Source organism: Salmo trutta, chromosome 18 (assembly GCF_901001165.1).
Source record: "Salmo trutta chromosome 18, fSalTru1.1, whole genome shotgun sequence".
Lineage (NCBI taxonomy): Eukaryota > Metazoa > Chordata > Actinopteri > Salmoniformes > Salmonidae > Salmo > Salmo trutta.
The window spans coordinates 56,305,347-56,323,595 of record NC_042974.1 but is presented as its reverse complement, the minus strand read 5'-3'; positions in this window follow the sequence as shown (position 1 = coordinate 56,323,595).

The following is an 18,249-nucleotide window of genomic DNA, read 5'->3' as shown; positions in this document are numbered from 1 at the left end:
TGTGTGTGTGTGTGTCAAGAGCTCAAGCTGTGCATTTACCAGCTGAAAGAGACAAGATGAAGTTCACATCTGTATGGAACAGCACAGCTACAGCTTATCTCTTTATTCACTAATTCAACAAACACAGCAAGAATGCCAGTAGACTAATAAACTGTGTGTGGTGTGTGTGGGTGGGTGTGTTTGTGTTAGTTTGTGTGTGTGTGTGTGTGTGTGTGTTGTGTGAGAGAGAGAAAGCTCGTTTCCCTGATCTCCCTGTTCCCTGATCCATAGTTCTGTTTGCTCATTACTCTGAGTCACTCCAAGCCGTGTGTTTTGGCTTACTCTGTGTATGTTTAGGGGAATCTGCTCAGTACAGCACAATTGAAACCATATTTCCAGTATAGAGTATATCTATGTTGGCTGGCTGTTGATTCTTACTTGACTGTGTTTGTTGTCTAAGGTACATGATTTTGTGTCTGGGTACATACCACCTGGCTGATTGTGTGTCTGGGTACATGCCACCTGGCTGATTTTGTGTCTGGGTACATACCACCTGGCTGATTGTGTGTCTGGGTACATGCCACCTGGCTGATTGTGTGTCTGGGTACATACCACCTGGCTGATTGTGTGTCTGGGTACATACCACCTGGCTGATTGTGTGTCTGGGTACATGCCACCTGGCTGATTGTGTGTCTGGGTACATGCCACCTGGCTGATTGTGTGTCTGGGTACATGCCACCTGGCTGATTGTGTGTCTGGGTACATGCCACCTGGCTGATTGTGTGTCTGGGTACATACCACCTGGCTGATTGTGTGTCTGGGTACATGCCACCTGGCTGATTGTGTGTCTGGGTACATGCCACCTGGCTGATTGTGTGTCTGGGTACATGCCACCTGGCTGATTGTGTGTCTGGGTACATGCCACCTGGCTGATTGTGTGTCTGGGTACATGCCACCTGGCTGCGGCCCTGTTTTCTTTGCCCTTAGGCAGTAGCTAAGATTTCCCTCAAATTTGATTCAGACACTTACTATTCAGAAAGCAATAACCCCTCATACCCTCCCTAATTGCTTCCCCATCCCCTCTACAGTTAGATGGGAACCAGGGTAACAGAGAAAAGCACCCTGACTAGCCAATTCGCTCATCCCTAAAGTCTGCCCAGAGACTAACCCAGGCTAATCCAGACTACCCACAGGGCAACATGGCCCAGACTATATTCAGGTCAATATGGCGGAGTGAGGCCTTATTAAAACTCATTAACCTTTTACTGCAGTGGGCTAAATCAGGGTCACACAGGGTGTTTCTTGGTCTTAAACAAATATACTTTGAAACAAAAGTAGACACCTCACACACATGGTTATGGGCTTAATTTTTTAAATGTATTATTAATTATGAAATTATGAACAAATGTAATTTGATTCCACCCATGAGGCCACTAGAGGGGGCAATTTGGTCATGTGACTGAAGGAAAGGGCTACGACATGGGATCATCAGGACTCATTAAAATAAGTGTGTGTGTGGGGGGGGGGGTATGCTAGGAGATGCTATTTTCAACATCAACATTAACTGATGGATGTGTTGCTTGGCTTTTGTTTGCTTTTGAAAAATAAACACTCACTAAAAGACACTACCCATTTCTAGAGTACTTACTGTAAGTCTATGTGTCGTTTGTTTCAAGCTCTTACAGGAAATGGAACCGTAAACAGTTCTATTTACACAGTATGCTATTTGTTCCATTAAAGATTGGGCGGGAGCGTTTAAAGCAGCCTTATTTACACAATATGGTGTTTATTGTTTTTAAGATTGGGAGGGGATGTTTAAGTCTAAAGCAGCCAAGCTGTTGGTTGACTCATTGTGTTGACAACAGAATGAAATACTTCAGATCTGTTCCAAAATTAATATTCTATGTACTCCTAAGTCAATATGAAGCTTAGACTTATGTTATATATTTCTATAAAATAAAGATTATAAATGGTGAACAGATACAATGCTTGTTCTAGATGAAGGATGCGCAACACCCCATTTGAAGGTCCTCTGTTCAATTTCCTCAATTTCCCCAAAAGAAAAATACCCCCTTTTTTATTATTATTATTTTACTCAGTAGAATCCACAAGGTGCAAATTCCAAATGTGGTTGTGCATCAGCAGGTTTTCTCATGTTAGGTCAGTCACTGGTAGTCACTCAATCAGCCCATGTCAGCGAACGTTTTTTAGATTGGTAAGTTAGTCTAGCGGCCAGCTAACTAAACTTAGTAATTATGGTCGAATTACCATCCGGGGGGCCCCCATTGATTTTGTTAGTTAGTCTCACTCAGATATCATATTAAAACCTGCAAACATTTCTCTCCACCCCATGGAAACATTTGTAGAATTGCACATGTGGGTACGCAGAGCCCCCACCCCCATCTAAATTGCCCATCCCTGTTCTAAATAGATTATCTGAGAGGACTACTACCACATACTGTTTGGTGGTGTTTATGAATTCCCTGTTTTGAATTTGTAGGTAAGTTGTTTTGAGCTGTGTTTTCCCAAATGGTTGGTTTGTAAATTCCAGCTTGTTGTAGTATTTATTTACTGGTTTGGCCCCATTTATTTATTGTTGTTTTTCTTTGTTGCAAAAAATATTATGTTTGGTGGCCAAAACAGCAATTTTTACTGTTCAAAATGCATATATTACAGTATTTATGACTGAAGTGTTTGCAACCCCCTCTACTTAGGATTTAAGGGCATGTGATTGAAGAGGAAATAAGACAGATTTTTTTTTTCTGTCACGTTTTGTGTTTCAAATCAACATCAAGTCGAGAGAAGCCTTTTCCCCGCCGTCTCCCTGTGGACACCCTGACAGCGTCATCGGTTACATCCCAAAAGGCACCCTGTTTCCTACATAGTGCAATACTTTTGACCACAGCCCTATGGGCCCTTGTCAAAAGTAGTGCACTTCATAGGGAACATTGTGTCATTTAGACAGCCCTGACAGCATCTTAATGTCAGGCCTGTATGAGTCTCTGGCTTTTAGCCATCTTAGTCTGACAATACCACCATTTCAAGACGGCTTAAATTCATCCACTCTGTCACTGCGTCAGCTGGAATTTTTTTTCTCCCTTCCTCTCTCTCTTTCTCTTTCTCTTCTCTTCCCTCTTTCACAAGGTTAAACCCATCCAATCCCAGATCCGTCAGAACATTTGTGTTTGACGGCATCAAACTGGCAGGCAGAATGAAGTGTCATGTAAGAAAACGTTGAGTCACTCTCACTCTCTCTCTCCGGTTCTCTATGTCGTCTTTTGATCTAATCCTCATTGTATTGTGGAGAAAACGTTCAGGTTTATTCAGTCAGGGAGAAGGGAGAAGTGAAGAGACATGGTTGTATTGGGAGGATACGGTGCCGCCCCTTCCTATACGCAGAGAACACTAAAGTAAATAGTTGAATACACAAGGTGACGTTTAGACATTTGCTAGTGCATCAGCAGCCACTGACTGTCAATCAATTAGCCCATGTCAACAGTGCTCTGCCTATAAGCAGAGCGGGCCCCGATAAGCAGAGGGGCCCCCAATAAGTAGAGGTGGCACTGGGATAATGACAGGGATAGAGGCGTTATATGAAGTCTTTACTGAGTCCACCACATCTGTCACACCTAAATCATAGACGCAAGACTTAATGCTGCTGTCTTGATTCCTGCTTACAAGCAAAAATTAAAGCAGGAAGCACCAGTGACTTGTTCTATAAAAAATGGTCAGATGAAGCAGATGCTAAACTACAGGACTGTTTTGCTATCACAGACTGGAACATGTTCCGGATTCTTCCGATGACATTGAGGAATACACCACATCAGTCACTGGCTTTATCAATAAGAGCATTGTGGACGTCGTCCCCACAGTGACTGTACGTACATACCCCAACCAGAAGCCATGGATTACAGGCAATATTCGCACTGAGCTAAAGGGTAGAGCTGCCGCTTTCAAGGTGCGGGATTCTAACCCGGAAGCTTACAAGAAATCCCGCTATGCCCTGCGACGAACCATCAAACAGGCAAAGCGTCAATACAGGGCTAAGATTGAATCATACTACACCGGCTCCGATGCTCGTCGGATGTGGCAGGGCTTGCAAACTATTACAGACTACAAAGGGAAGCACAGCCACGAGCTGCCCAGTGACACGAGCCTACCAGACGAGCTAAATCACTTCTATGCTCGCTTCGAGGCAAGCAACACTGAGGCATGCATGAGAGCATCAGCTGTTCCGGACGACTGTGTGATCACGCTCTCCGTAGCCGACGTGAGTAAGACCTTTAAACAGGTCAACATTCACAAGGCTGCGGGGCCAGACGGATTACCAGGACGTGTGCTCCGGGCATGTGCTGACCAACTGGCAGGTGTCTTCACTGACATTTTCAACATGTCCCTGATTGAGTCTGAAATACCAACATGCTTCAAGCAGACCACCATAGTCCCTGTGCCCAAGAACACAAAGGCAACCTGCCTAAATGACTACAGACCCGTAGCACTCATGTCCGTAGCCATGAAGTGCTTTGAAAGGCTGGTAATGGCTCACATCAACACCATTATCCCAGAAACCCTAGACGCACTCCAATTTGCATACCGCCCAAAAAGATCCACAGATGATGCAATCTCTATTGCACTCCACACTGCCCTTTCCCACCTGGACAAAAGGAACACCTATGTGAGAATGCTATTCATTGACTACAGCTCAGCGTTCAACACCATATTATCCTCAAAGCTCATCACTAAGCTAAGGAACCTGGGACTAAACACCCGCCCCCAGGTGGTGAGGGTAGGTAGCAACACATCTGCCATGCTGATCCTCAACACTGGAGCTCCCCAGGGGTGCGTGCTCAGTCCCCTCCTGTACTCCCTGTTCACCCACGACTGCATGGCTAGGCACAACTCCAACACCATCATTAAGTTTGCTGACAACACAACAGTGGTATGCCTGATCACCGACAACGACGAGACAGCTTATAGGGAGGAGGTCAGAGACCTGGCCGGGTGGTGCCAGAATAACAACCTATCCCTAAACGTAACCAAGACTAAGGAGATGATTGTGTACTACAGGAAAAGGAGCACCGAGCACGTCCCCATTCTCATCGACGAGGCTGTAGTGGAGCAGGTTGAGAGCTTCAAGTTCCTTGATGTCCACATCAACAACAAACTAGAATGGTCCAAACACACCATGACAGTCGTGAAGAGGGCACGACAAAGCCTATTCCCCCTCAGGAAACTAAAAAGATTTGGCATGGGTCCGGAGATCCTCAAAAGGTTCTACAGCTACAACATCGAGAGCATCCTGACTGGTTGCATCACTGCCTGGTACGGCAATTGCTCGGCCTCCGACCGCAAGGCACTTCAGAGGGTAGTGCGTACGGCCCAGTACATCACTGGGGCAAAGCTGCCTGCCATCCAGGACCTCTACACCAGGCGGTGTCAGAGGAAGGCCCTGAAAATTGTCAAAGAACCCAGCCACCCCAGTCATAGACTGTTCTCTCTACTCTACTACCGCATGGCAAGCGGTACCGGAGTGCCAAGTCTAGGACAAAAAGGCTTCTCAACAGTTTTTACCCCCAAGCCATAAGACTCCTGAACAGGTAACCAAATGGTTACCCGGACTATTTGCATTGTGTGCCCCCCCCACCCAACCCCTCTTTTACGCTGCTGCTACTCTCTGTTTATCATGTATGCATAGTCACTTTAACTATACATTCATGTACATACTACCTCAATTGGCCCGACCAATCAGTGCTCCAGCACATTGGCTCACCGGGCTATCTGCATTGTGTCCCACCACCCACCAACCCCTCTTTTTACGCTACTGCTACTCTCTGTACATACTACCTCAATAAGCCTGACTAACTGGTGTCTGTATATAGCCTTGCTACTGTTATTTTCAAATGTCTTTTTACTGTTGTTTTATTTCTTTACTTACACACACACACACACACACACACACACACACACACACACACACACACACCATACCTTTTTTTAATAAAACATATATATATATTTCTTCGCACTATTGGTTAGAGCCTGTAAGTAAGCATTTCACTGTAAGGTCTACACCTGTTGTATTCGACACACGTAACAAATACACTTTGATTTAATTTGATTTGACGCTTCAATAAATGAAGGGACTAATGCCCTGCTGAAACAGACTTGCATTCACTGAAATGTCCACTGAAATGTCTGCTACACTGCAATATCCACTGACCACTCAGTTAAGGTGGCGGTGTATATCTGTGTGTCTTGGAGCTGAAAGCTGTGTATTATATTTCTTAAGGTTCTCACCTCGAGGCGCACCTTTCCTAACCATGACAGCTACAGAAAACATCAAGGCTTCTCAGATTAGTTCTGCAGATCTCTCATGGCCGTTACTTACATCTTTCTCAGTCGCCTGCTCGTTGCTTCTTTGAGACCTTTTCATAAGAATACAATACCATTTTCAACTGCATGCAATATCACATCTTGCTAATTCCTTTTCCAGACTGAAGAGATGCCGGAGCGATGTCAGTTAGCCTCACTGTAGTCCCACTACTAATTGGTCAGTGCTGTATTTGGTCAGATCCAATGTGTGTGTGTTTAGTGCATGTGCGTGCGTGCGTGTGTACTAATTGGCCAGCGCTGTAGTTAGTCAGGTCCTGTTCTGTGGCTCTACTCATCAACCCATTCACACCTTCCTCACTCATCTCTCTCATCACTGCAGGTCGGGTGTGAAACCCATTAGCTGCCAGGCAGGAACCAAAATGCTTTCCGGTCTGATCGGTATACAGCTTTTTTCTCTAATTCCTATTGACTCTTCTCTGTTGTAAAGAAAACGCACTGATGCTCTCTTATGGGATTTCCTGCCAAAATGTTGACATTTTAGAAGAAAGACTGCGCGTTGTGACCAGGCTACAGCTGTCAGAGTTATATTGCTGGGCGGAGCAGGGCTTCCCTGTCTAAATCCTAACTATGGAGTTAAAAAGTTGAATTAGCACTAACTCTTATGTAGCACATTGGAAGTTCGTTTGAAAAAAAAATCGATATTTTATTGATAAAACGAACCATTGTCTTTTGCCAAATGCCTTCATCATTGTGGTGACAGCGTTTCTTTTTACTCTGAACTGTCTGCAAATCTTATTGAGCTAAAAGACAGACTAGGTCTGTATAACTCAGTTATACTGCTAATAGTGGAGTCATTAGAGGTAACAGAGAGAAACTTCAGAGCCAAACACATAAAGTGAATGTGTCCTGTCTGGCTGAAACAGGCACCCCATTGTCCCTATTGTAGGGGGCGATAAGGAGACAATTAGTGATTTCGACTGAAGCTTCACAGCAGTTCATGACTCATACAGCGGGGTGTGACTCACCAGAGGGACCTGGGCATCGTGAGGGAAATTCACCCTCTAAAAATCTAGGTTTAATGGCTGTAGCTATTTTATTTAGGCTGTATACGTGCATTGTAACTACACTTAAGGTTTTTAGGTGACATCAATAGGTATTCTATTCTGCAGTAAAGAGGAAGGCAGTTAAAAGTTGTTAGAAGTCGTAGGTAGCTGTGTGCTATTAAAGCAGAAAGCTATGGCGTGGTGCTCTGTTCTTACGACAGCATGGTTAATGGTTGACCTTTGTTAGTGCTGTTCAGGGGATATCCCTGAGAAATGAGTCTGGCACCCAGCAGGCCTGATAACCTGGACACTGTCCTTGACTGTTGGTTAAACACCCCTGAGTGTTGGTAATCAACAGCATTGTTGCTGTCTCTCTCTAATGGCCGACTGTCATTAAGATTAAGGTTTCGTTTGTCCCTTTGAGGCTGCATGGAAGGTGTTTAGTGCCTGCTGGTGTGGTCACCCTTACGAAAAACCTGATTCATTTCACGTGATCGCGTCAAGTGTTCCAAAAACATGTTCTTGTGTGATCACATGTGAAGTTAATGTGATCACATGTGATCTTATGTGAAGTTAATGGGATCACATGTGATCTTATGTGAAGTTAATGTGATTACATGTGATCTTATGCGAAGTTAATGTGATCACATGTGATCTTATGTGAAGTTAATGTGATCACATGTGAAGTTAATGTGATCACATGTGATCTTATGTGAAGTTAATGTGATCACATGTGATCTTATGTGAAGTTAATGTGATCACATGTGATCTTATGTGAAGTTAATGTGATCTTATGTGAAGTTAATGTGATAACATGTGATCTTATGTGAAGTTAATGTGATAACATGTGATCTTATGTGAAGTTAATGTGATCACATGTGATCTTATGTGAAGTTAATGTGATAACGTGATCTTATGTGAAGTTAATGTGATAACATGTGATCTTATGTGAAGTTAATGTGATAACATGTGATCTTATGTGAAGTTAATGTGATAACATGTGATCTTATGTGAAGTTAATGTGATAACATGTGATCACATGTGAAGTTAATGTGATAACATGTGATCTTATGTGAAGTTAATGTGACAACATGAAACTATACATGTGAAAAAGTGATCACGTGAAGTGTTCGAAAACATGTTTTCACATTATTTCACATGTGGATTTTCAGATGAAATCATGTGAATTTCCACATGAAATCATGAGTTTTTTCTGTAAGGGTAGTTAAGATTACTCAAGACTTGAGAAATGTGTTGAAAGGCTGGATTTGCTGGGCACAAATTGAACATAGTACTGGACCACAAACACTGTCAATGGACATTCTCTACACTCTACACAGAAAAAAAGGTGCTATCTAGAACCTCAAACGGTTATTTGGGTGTTCCCATAGGAGAACCCCTTTGAAGAACCAGTTTTGATTCCAGGTAGAACTTTTTTAGTTCCAGGTACCTGGAACCAAAAAGGGTTCAGCTATGGGAGCAGTCGAAGAACCGTTTTGGAACCCTTTTGTATTGAGAAGATGTTTTAGTCCAGGACAAGGCTTAATATATATCCGGGAACCCAGCCCTTAGTCTTCTAATGCTTAATCAGTAGTGTAGGGGCACCACCTGTCTTCAGGCCACTGTTTCCTAGTAATTATCCCAGTGAAGACATTCTCATTCATGCCCTCCAAGGTATTGTATAAACCATTAGCATGGAAGCGCTTTCGCGGCTATGAATCGATGCATAAGGTATAATGTGCAAGGTATAATAAGTACAAGACCTTCTCCTTTGAGCACTCCATTCTAAGGTTCTGCCCCAAATGGCACCATATTTCCTATCGGCTCTGGTCAAAAGAAGGGAACTATATAGGGAATATAGCCATTTGGGACGCAGCCTCTGCATAAGCAACACCCTAGTATCTAAGACTGAAGACATAATGAACTCATAGAATTCAGTGTGGCATCTCGTAAAATAAACAGGGGGCTCAAATGCCTTGGTAGAAATTAGCATAATTACTTCATTATGCCTCCATATACCGCTCCCACAATCATCAGACAATTAACTGCAACCGGACACTTAATTGGACATTTTCATTGACCTTCCTGTTGTATTAATGAAGCTGCTTTATTGACCTGACATAGGTTGCGTCCCGAATCACACCTTATTACCCATGTGGTGCATTAGTCCATAGGGCTCTGGTCAAAAGGAGTGCACTATAGGGAATAGGGTGCCGTTTGGGAAGCATACATGGTTTCCTCTCAATGAGGAAGGAGGTCCTTGCTTTATTGAAGTTAAGACAAGTGATGGATGTTTGTTTGATTGATTGATTATGGATGACTGTTTGAATTGATTAATGACCGATTGTGTTGTATTAACCAGAACAAAGCCGGAGTCCTACTGTCTGCCTGTAAAAAGTAGGAGTGGACATAAAATGTCCTTTGGTACCCCTATTATAGAATGAGTACTACATGCGTCTGTCAGTCCCTGTGCACGTGCATTTGCATGTGTGTGTGTGTGTGCCTGAATGTGTATGTGTGTATATCTGTGAGTGTGTGTGCCTGCGTGGGTCCTTGAGTGTGTGTGTGTGTGTTTGTGTGCATGCGTTTGCAGTCGCACGTGCATGTTTGTGATGTGTACACCAAGTCTTGTTTCAGAACACCTTAGCAATGTTTCAGTATGCCTCATAACCCCTTACACACATTTCAAAACTCCAGACAAGTTAAGGTTTAATCTCCTTGACGTTGGTGGCAGCTCAGTTGCCACTAGTTTTAGTTTTACAAAACACTCTATTTTAACAACATGATCGCCCGAGGTCAGTATAGATTAGAATCTGATATGCGTTTTATATAAAGAATATTGAGAGTATTTTTGCTTCTTCACAGAAAGCCGTAAGTGTTCAAATGTAATGGTTTATATGGATTTCCTTGCCTTGCCAAAGACAATTGGTTGGTCTCAAATGGCACCCTATATAGTTATTTTGACAGGAGCCCTGTGTAGTATGCAGGGAATAGGTTATACTTTTTTTGACCAGCGCCAGGGAATAGGGTGCCATTTAGGATGTTACCAGAGTTTTATTAAGTTCCAATCATCTTGTGGATGTTGAGACTACAGACTAGAGGCCAGACAGCTGTAGGTGATATACAGTTCAGTTGTTACACAGATGATTACACTTTATTTTAGGGTAAAATGATGACACTTATATGGAGCGCTAATTAATACTCTGCTATATTCAAACAGGCCTAAGTACCGATGTTGGATCTTAATTTGATCACTCTTTAGTTATTGAGAATTTTCTTGTAATATAAAATTGCTTCTAAAGTTTGTAATTTCCACTTAGAAATGTTTTATTTGATTTGCCCTAACAAAAAATGTATCAACCCCTACAAAAATGTAAATTTAATTATAATTCACATAATAGTTCACATGTCATTTTGCTACATGATTATTTTCCTGCTGTAGCAAACTGGTTCAAATTAAGATCCTACATCTGTAGTTATGTCTCATTATGTTGTTGTGTCATTTATTGACTGCTCTAGACAGGCTTGATGCCTTAGTTTTAAAGGGATACTGCAAGATTTTTGGCAAGGATACAATTTTGATGTGTCTGCGTGCAGTTTGAAAGAAGTTGAAGGTAGGTTTGCGAGACTGCTACCGGAACAGCTAGCATGCTAGTCAACTTCCTTCCTGAATGGTACTGTAGCACAGGATGTTGGCTGAATGTTAAACACAGACAATGGAATGTAATAGAACAGACAATGGAATGTAATAGAACAGACAATGGAATGTAATAGAACTTCTACCCAGCTATCAATCTACCTTCATGTTAACTTCTGGACATAAACAATGTTCCACCAATGTCATTACTAAATTGAAATGATTCTCTGTAGAGACACTTTTGAATGTATACAGTCAACACATTACAGAAAGGTGAGGAATGAGAGGCGGGTCATACGCACGCACGCACGCACGCACGCACACACACACACACACACACACACACACACACACACACACACACAGCGGCCAGCAGGTCACCCCAGTCCCCTGCAGTCACAGCAGCCGGTCACACAGGTGTATTTATACTGCTTTAATAACAGAAGACTTATGGAAATACAACCTGTCCTCTAGACACACACACACACACACACACACACACACACACACACACACACACACACACACACACACACACACACACACACACACAAGCAGTAGATGGTGTGAGGCTGTCCTATGTCAGAGAGAACCCTGGGGACGGAAGTCAAGTGCTGTGTTATCGACCCAGACCTTCAGGCTTAGACAAACATCTCTCTCTCTCTCTTTCTATGTCTGTCTCTCTCTCTCTCTCTCTCTCTCTCACACCTTTTCTCACCTTTTCTCACCTCTGCCCTTTCACTCACTCACTCACTCACTCACTCACTCACTCACTCACTCACTCACTCACTCCCTCCCTCCCTCCCTCCCTCCCTCCCTCCCTCCCTCCCTCCCTCTCTCTTCACCTCTCACTTTCTGTCTGCTCTGCTCTCTCCCCCTCTCTTTCTCTTCTCATTTTAATGTACCAGTTATGCCTGTCAAGAGATATACTGCCATTTTGTCTCTGCCTCTGTAATAGAGTTTGAGGAGTTGATTTGGAGTTAATGGCATCACCGCTGTGTGAAGATAAGAATTCCATTATCTCCCTGCGCTGTGGACCTGGTCCTGTGTGTGTGTGGTGTGCGTGTGTGTGACTGTGAGTCTCATTGTGTGTGTGTGGTGTGCGTGTGTGTGACTGTGAGTCTCATTGTGTGTGTGTGGTGTGCGTGTGTGTGAGTGTGAGTCTCATTGTGTGTGTGTGGTGTGCGTGTGTGTGAGTGTGAGTCTCATTGTGTGTGTGTAGTGTGCGTGTGTGTGAGTGTGAGTCTCATTGTGTGTGTGTGGTGTGCGTGTGTGTGAGTGTCTCATTGTGTGTGTGTGGTGTGCGTGTGTGTGAGTGTGAGTCTCATTGTGTGTGTGCCCGAGAGTGTGGTCGACCGAAAATGATCTGTTCTTTCGACTAATGAATTAGTCTAAATGTTTAAATATGTATTTTTCCATTTATAGACACATCCTATGTGCTTTAATAAAATGAGCTATATGTATCGAGCTTGTCTGATGCTTAAAACTTCCAGTTTAGTGAAATAAGACAAATGCCTCAAGAGGGCGCCAGAGATCTAGATAACCAGAAGTAAACAAACTTAACCTGACACAAGTATTCTCCTCCCGCTCTTGCTGGCTTTCGCAGATTCTGCCTTTAGTCTCCTGAAGTTGCCGGTAATAGGCTACACGAGGAGTCTACAATCTTTATCATGTGGAATGCCAATTTATCTTAACATTTCTACAGATCTGTGTGTGAGTTATGGATTTCATATGCACATTTTCGTGAAATAGTTTCATTTTATTTATAATCAGGTCTTCATATCTCAAAATCATTATTCAGTAGTAGTATTCAGACTGGTATGGTACTGCTCGGCATCTAACCGTAAGGCGTTACAGAGGGTAGTGCGAACGGCCCAGTACATCGCTGGGGCCAAGCTTCCTGCCATCCAGGACCTATATAAATGCCGGTGTCAGAGGAGTTATAGACTGTTATCTCTGCTACCGCACGTCAAGCGGTACCGGAGCGCCAAGTCTAGGACCCCTTAACAGACCCCTTAACAGACCCCTTTACTTTGTTTGTTATGTTACAGCCTTATTCTAAAATGGATTAAATAAAAAAAATCCTCAACAATCTGCACATAATACCCCGTAATGACAAAGCAAAATGTTTTTTTTTTCCTCAAATGTATTAGAAATAAAAAACAGAAATACCTTATTTACATAAATAATCAGGCCCTTTGCTATGAGACTCGAAATTGAGCTTAGATGCATCCTGTTTTCATTGATCACCCTTGAGATGAGTCCACCTGTGGTAAATTCAATTGATTGGACATGATTTGGAAAAGCACACACCTGTCTACATAAGGTCCCACAGTTGACAGTGCATATCAGAGCAAAAACCAAGCCATGAGGTCAAAGGAATTGTCCATAGAGCTCTGAGACAGGATTTTGTCGAGGCACAGATCTGGGGAAGTGTACCAAAAAATGTCTGCAGCATTGAAGGTGCCCAACAACACAGTGGCCTCCATCATTCTTAAATGGAAGAAGTTTGGAACCACCAAGACTCTTCCTAGAGCTGGCCGCCCAGCCAAACTGAACAATCGGGGATAAGGGCCTTGGTCAGGGAGGTGACCAAGAACCCGATGGTAACTCTGACAGAGCTCTAGAGTTCCTCTGTGGAGATGGGAGTACCCTCCAGAAGGACAACCATCTCTGCAGCACTCTACCAATCAGGCCTTTATGGTAAAGTGGCCAGACGGAAGCCATTCCTCGGTAAAAGTCACATGACAGCCTGCTTGGTGTTTGCCAAAAGGAATCTTGAGAAACAAGATTCTCTGGTCTGATGAAACCAAGATTGAACTCTATGGCCTGAATGCCAAGTGTCACGTCTGGAGGAAACCTGGCACCATCCCTACTGTGAAGCATGGTGGTGGCAGCATCATGTTGTGGGGATGTTTTTTAGTGTCAGGGAGACTAGTCAGAATCGAGGCAAAGTACACAGAGATCCTTGATGAAAACCTGCTCCAGAGTGCTCAGGATCTCAGACTGGGGCGAAGGTTCAACTTCCAACAGGACAATGACCCTAAGCACACAGCCAAGACAACGCAGGAGTGACTTAGGTCACTTAAGTCTCTGAATGTCTTTGGGTGGCCCAACCAGAGCCCGGACTTAAACCCGATCGAACATCTCTGGAGAGACCTGAAAATTGCTGTGCAGCAACGCTCCCCAGAACAGAACTTGAGAGGATCTGCAGAGAAGAATGGGAGAAACTCCCCAAATACAGGTGTGCCGAACTTGTAGTGTCATACCCAAGAAGATTCGATGCTGTAATTGCTGCAAAAGGTGCTACAACAAAGTACTGAGTAAAGGGTCTGAATACTTATGTAAATGTGATATTTCAGTATTTTTATTTTATAATTAGCAAAAATGTCTAAAAACATGTTTTTGCTTTGTCATTAAGGGGTATTGTGTGTAGAATGATGAGGTAATTTAAAAACGTAACAAAATGTGGAAAAAGTCAAGCGGTCTGAATACTTTCCCAAAAGGCACTGTATTTTGCCATTGCCAACTATGTAAGAATTGCCTACATAAAGCCAACAAGTAAAAACATTGCAGCCTGCAGGTAGAGCTTATCCTGATGAAAATATATCCTGATAAATATCCTATGAATCTTATTGGCTACACATGGCCTGTCTGCAAAGAACTTGAAACATTGTATCAACTTTTAACTTGGGTCCAGCCAGAAGCTTGGCTAGTGAACTTGCAACATTGTATAACATATTCTGGGCCCTCAGCATTTCCCAGCTCCAGTGAGCTCGGGACAGACACAGCTGTAGGCTATTTGCGCAAGGTATAAGAAGCAGTGCTTGACTTGGACAGGAGCTCACCAGAGCTGAGTACCAGCACCTCAAATGTTCTACTGCTTGAGCTCCTGTTCCTCTACTAGAATATTAAATAAAACCTATTGTGGAGCTCCTGCACCTAAATATAAACAGAGTACCGGCACCTATACTCACAAAATGAGTACCGGCACCTATTTCAGTCCAAGTCAAACACTGATAAGAAGTAATCAGGTAGGCCTGTTTTATGACGCTTCCACTGGATCAGAGCATTACATTTTTCCCTTTCACGCTGAGTGGTTATCGAAAGGGAGAGAGCTGGAAAGATTATTCAAATACATTGAGGAACTCTTGTCGTTCTCAATGGACGTAAAAGCAGACTTCCTTTGCTTGCTGTTTGAGGTGAAGAAAACGTTACTTTGAGAAGCTCCACAGGTTGTTAGTGGTGGTGCGTTAAGCCAATCAGAAAAATGATCAGATCCCCCAATGGGAACATTTATATGCCTACATTTGCACGCAGGCCATGTAGCCTATAGGCCTACTTCTATGTGTGTGCGTCCTTACTCAACATTGACAGGAGCGCTCCAAACAAAAGACAATAACTAAATTGACAAAACTCATAAATGGAACCCTAAACCAAAACTTGTTTCTCACAAGTGTAGCATAGGTTGTGCACTCTGCAAACAATGTGTCCACTCCGACAATGATAATGGAAGACTGGAATAATAATATTGAAAGCATTAACATAAATGACCATAACCAAAGTAACAAACATGGTAGATTAGAAATGATAGGAATTAACGGTAAATGTACTACTGGTGATATATGTAATGGGGAAATGATAGACACGAAACAATAATTTATGAATTGTGAAACCTCACTCCCCCCTATCTGAGATACCTACTGCAGCCCTCATCCTCCACATACAACACCCGTTCTGAGATACCTACTGCAGCCCTCATCCTCCACATACAGCACCCGTTCTGAGATACCTACTGCAGCCCTCATCCTCCACATATAACACCCGTTCTGAGATACCTACTGCAGCCCTCATCCTCCACATATAACACCCGTTCTGAGACACCTACTGCAGCCCTCATCCTCCACATATAACACCCGTTCTGAGATACCTACTGCAGCCCTCATCCTCCACATATAACACCCGTTCTGAGATACCTACTGCAGCCCTCATCCTCCACATACAACACCCGTTCTGAGATACCTACTGCAGCCCTCATCCTCCACATACAACACCCGTTCTGAGATACCTACTGCAGCCCTCATCCTCCACATACAACACCCGTTCTGAGATACCTACTGCAGCCCTCATCCTCCACATACAACACCCGTTCTGAGATACCTACTGCAGCCCTCACCCTCCACATACAACACCCGTTCTGAGATACCTACTGCAGCCCTCATCCTCCACATACAACACCCGTTCTGAGATACCTACTGCAGCCCTCATCCTCCACATACAACACCCGTTCTGAGATACCTACTGCAGCCCTCATCCTCCACATACAACACCCGTTCTGAGATACCTACTGCAGCCCTCATCCTCCACATATAACACCCGTTCTGAGATACCTACTGCAGCCCTCATCCTCCACATATAACACCCGTTCTGAGATACCTACTGCAGCCCTCATCCTCCACATACAACACCCGTTCTGCCAGTCACATTCAAGCACACACATCCCTGGGTCGCTCCTCTTTTCAGTTCGCTGCAGCTAGCGACTGGAACGAGCTGCAACAAACACTCAAACTGGACCGTTTTATCTCCATCTCTTCATTCAAAGACTCAATCATTGACACTCTACTGACAGTTGTGGCTGCTTCTCGTGATGTATTGTTGTCTCTACCTTCTGGCCCTTTATGCTGTTGTCTGGAGCACAAAACATGTTTGTGCCATGCATTCTGGAGAGAGAAGTGCATTGTGCAATCCGACGTCTGCATTGGCCGTGCAGCATTTACAGTGATACGACCTCTGCAGAAGTCAGGGCATTCATAGTTATTGTGTTTCGTGGAGCAGTGCAGAGCTGTTGTCAAGGAAGTGAGTTTGTGTTTTCTACAGGATGTACCGCCCCCACCTACCATCAACCAACCATGTCAATGCGGAGTTATATAGAGCCCCTCGCATTGTTAAAACATTTAGGAGGTGCATGGCGTTACGGTACGGAGCTCGATTTGGCCTCTGCATGGCTCTGAAAGCTACGCAATTGCATCACTACCCTCCATATGGAGCCTCCGACCACATTTTTCGGATCAAGCATAAATTAGCTTTTAGTCTATGCCTCCGCAATGGATTAGTTCAAGCAACTGACCATTCGACTAATTGGGGTCAGCCCCAGTATGCACATGCGTTTGTATGGACCTGCTCTCCCTGGCTGCAATGTGTTCAACTTCTGTATCATTTCAGCCAGTAGTTTTGAAAGTGGTGCACATTTTTTGTGTACTACATCATCCAATTGTGCATTATGTCATCCATTTCGTATGATATCTTACGCCCTGCAAAACAATATATATATATATATATTTTTTTTTTTTTAAGTCATTTGTATGTTATGTCTTGAAAAAATAAATAAATCAAAGTAATTCGTACAATATGTTACAAATTTGTTGTGCTTAAGATCCCAGAGTGCATCTTTAACCATGTCTTTAGTCTCTAGTCGGAATAGTAAGCACAGACAACCTTGAGTGTAACTTCAGTATGCAAATGTAATACTAGCCAGCTTGTGTTACACTGTAAGACACATCGAACACTCCCTCCAGGGTTGGAGGGTCAGTAACTAGCCAGCTTGTTGTGGTTCTTCTGACTAATGTTGATGTACAGTATGTTCTCTGGGCAAACAGGGAATAGATAGAGACACAATGTGTCACAAATGGCACCCGATTCCCTATTTAAAGCACTACTTTTGGGTCAAAAGCTGTGAACTACACAGGAAGTAGGGTGCCACTTTGGATGCATCCACTCTTTGTTCATATCAAAACATGTTGAGAGTTACAGATTGTTGTTATCAAAGCAGAGAAAACAAAGCGCTCTGCAGCCCGGTGTCATGACATTGGCTTTAGTATGTATCGTAATTGTGTGTAGCTAAGTGAACCTGAGGCCAGTTCAAACACAAGGTCATGCGTAGGAATATATTTTTAAGATCCTCTGGAATCACCAGACGATACTCTGAAATGTTCAGGGATCTGACAACAGTGACCTTTGCTCTTTGAGAAGTCAAATCAAAAGATGTACTATTATCTTGTGTCTACCATGAAAGTGAAAATCTGTTATTTTTCCACTGCACTTATTTTAAAGGTATTGGATGTTGTTTCTACTATACAGTAGCCTACAGCTTTGCAGCTGTACAGCTGGCTATTTGAAGAATCTCAAATATAACATATTTTGATTTGTTTAACACTTTTTTGGTTACTACATGATTCCATATGTGTTATTTCATAGTTT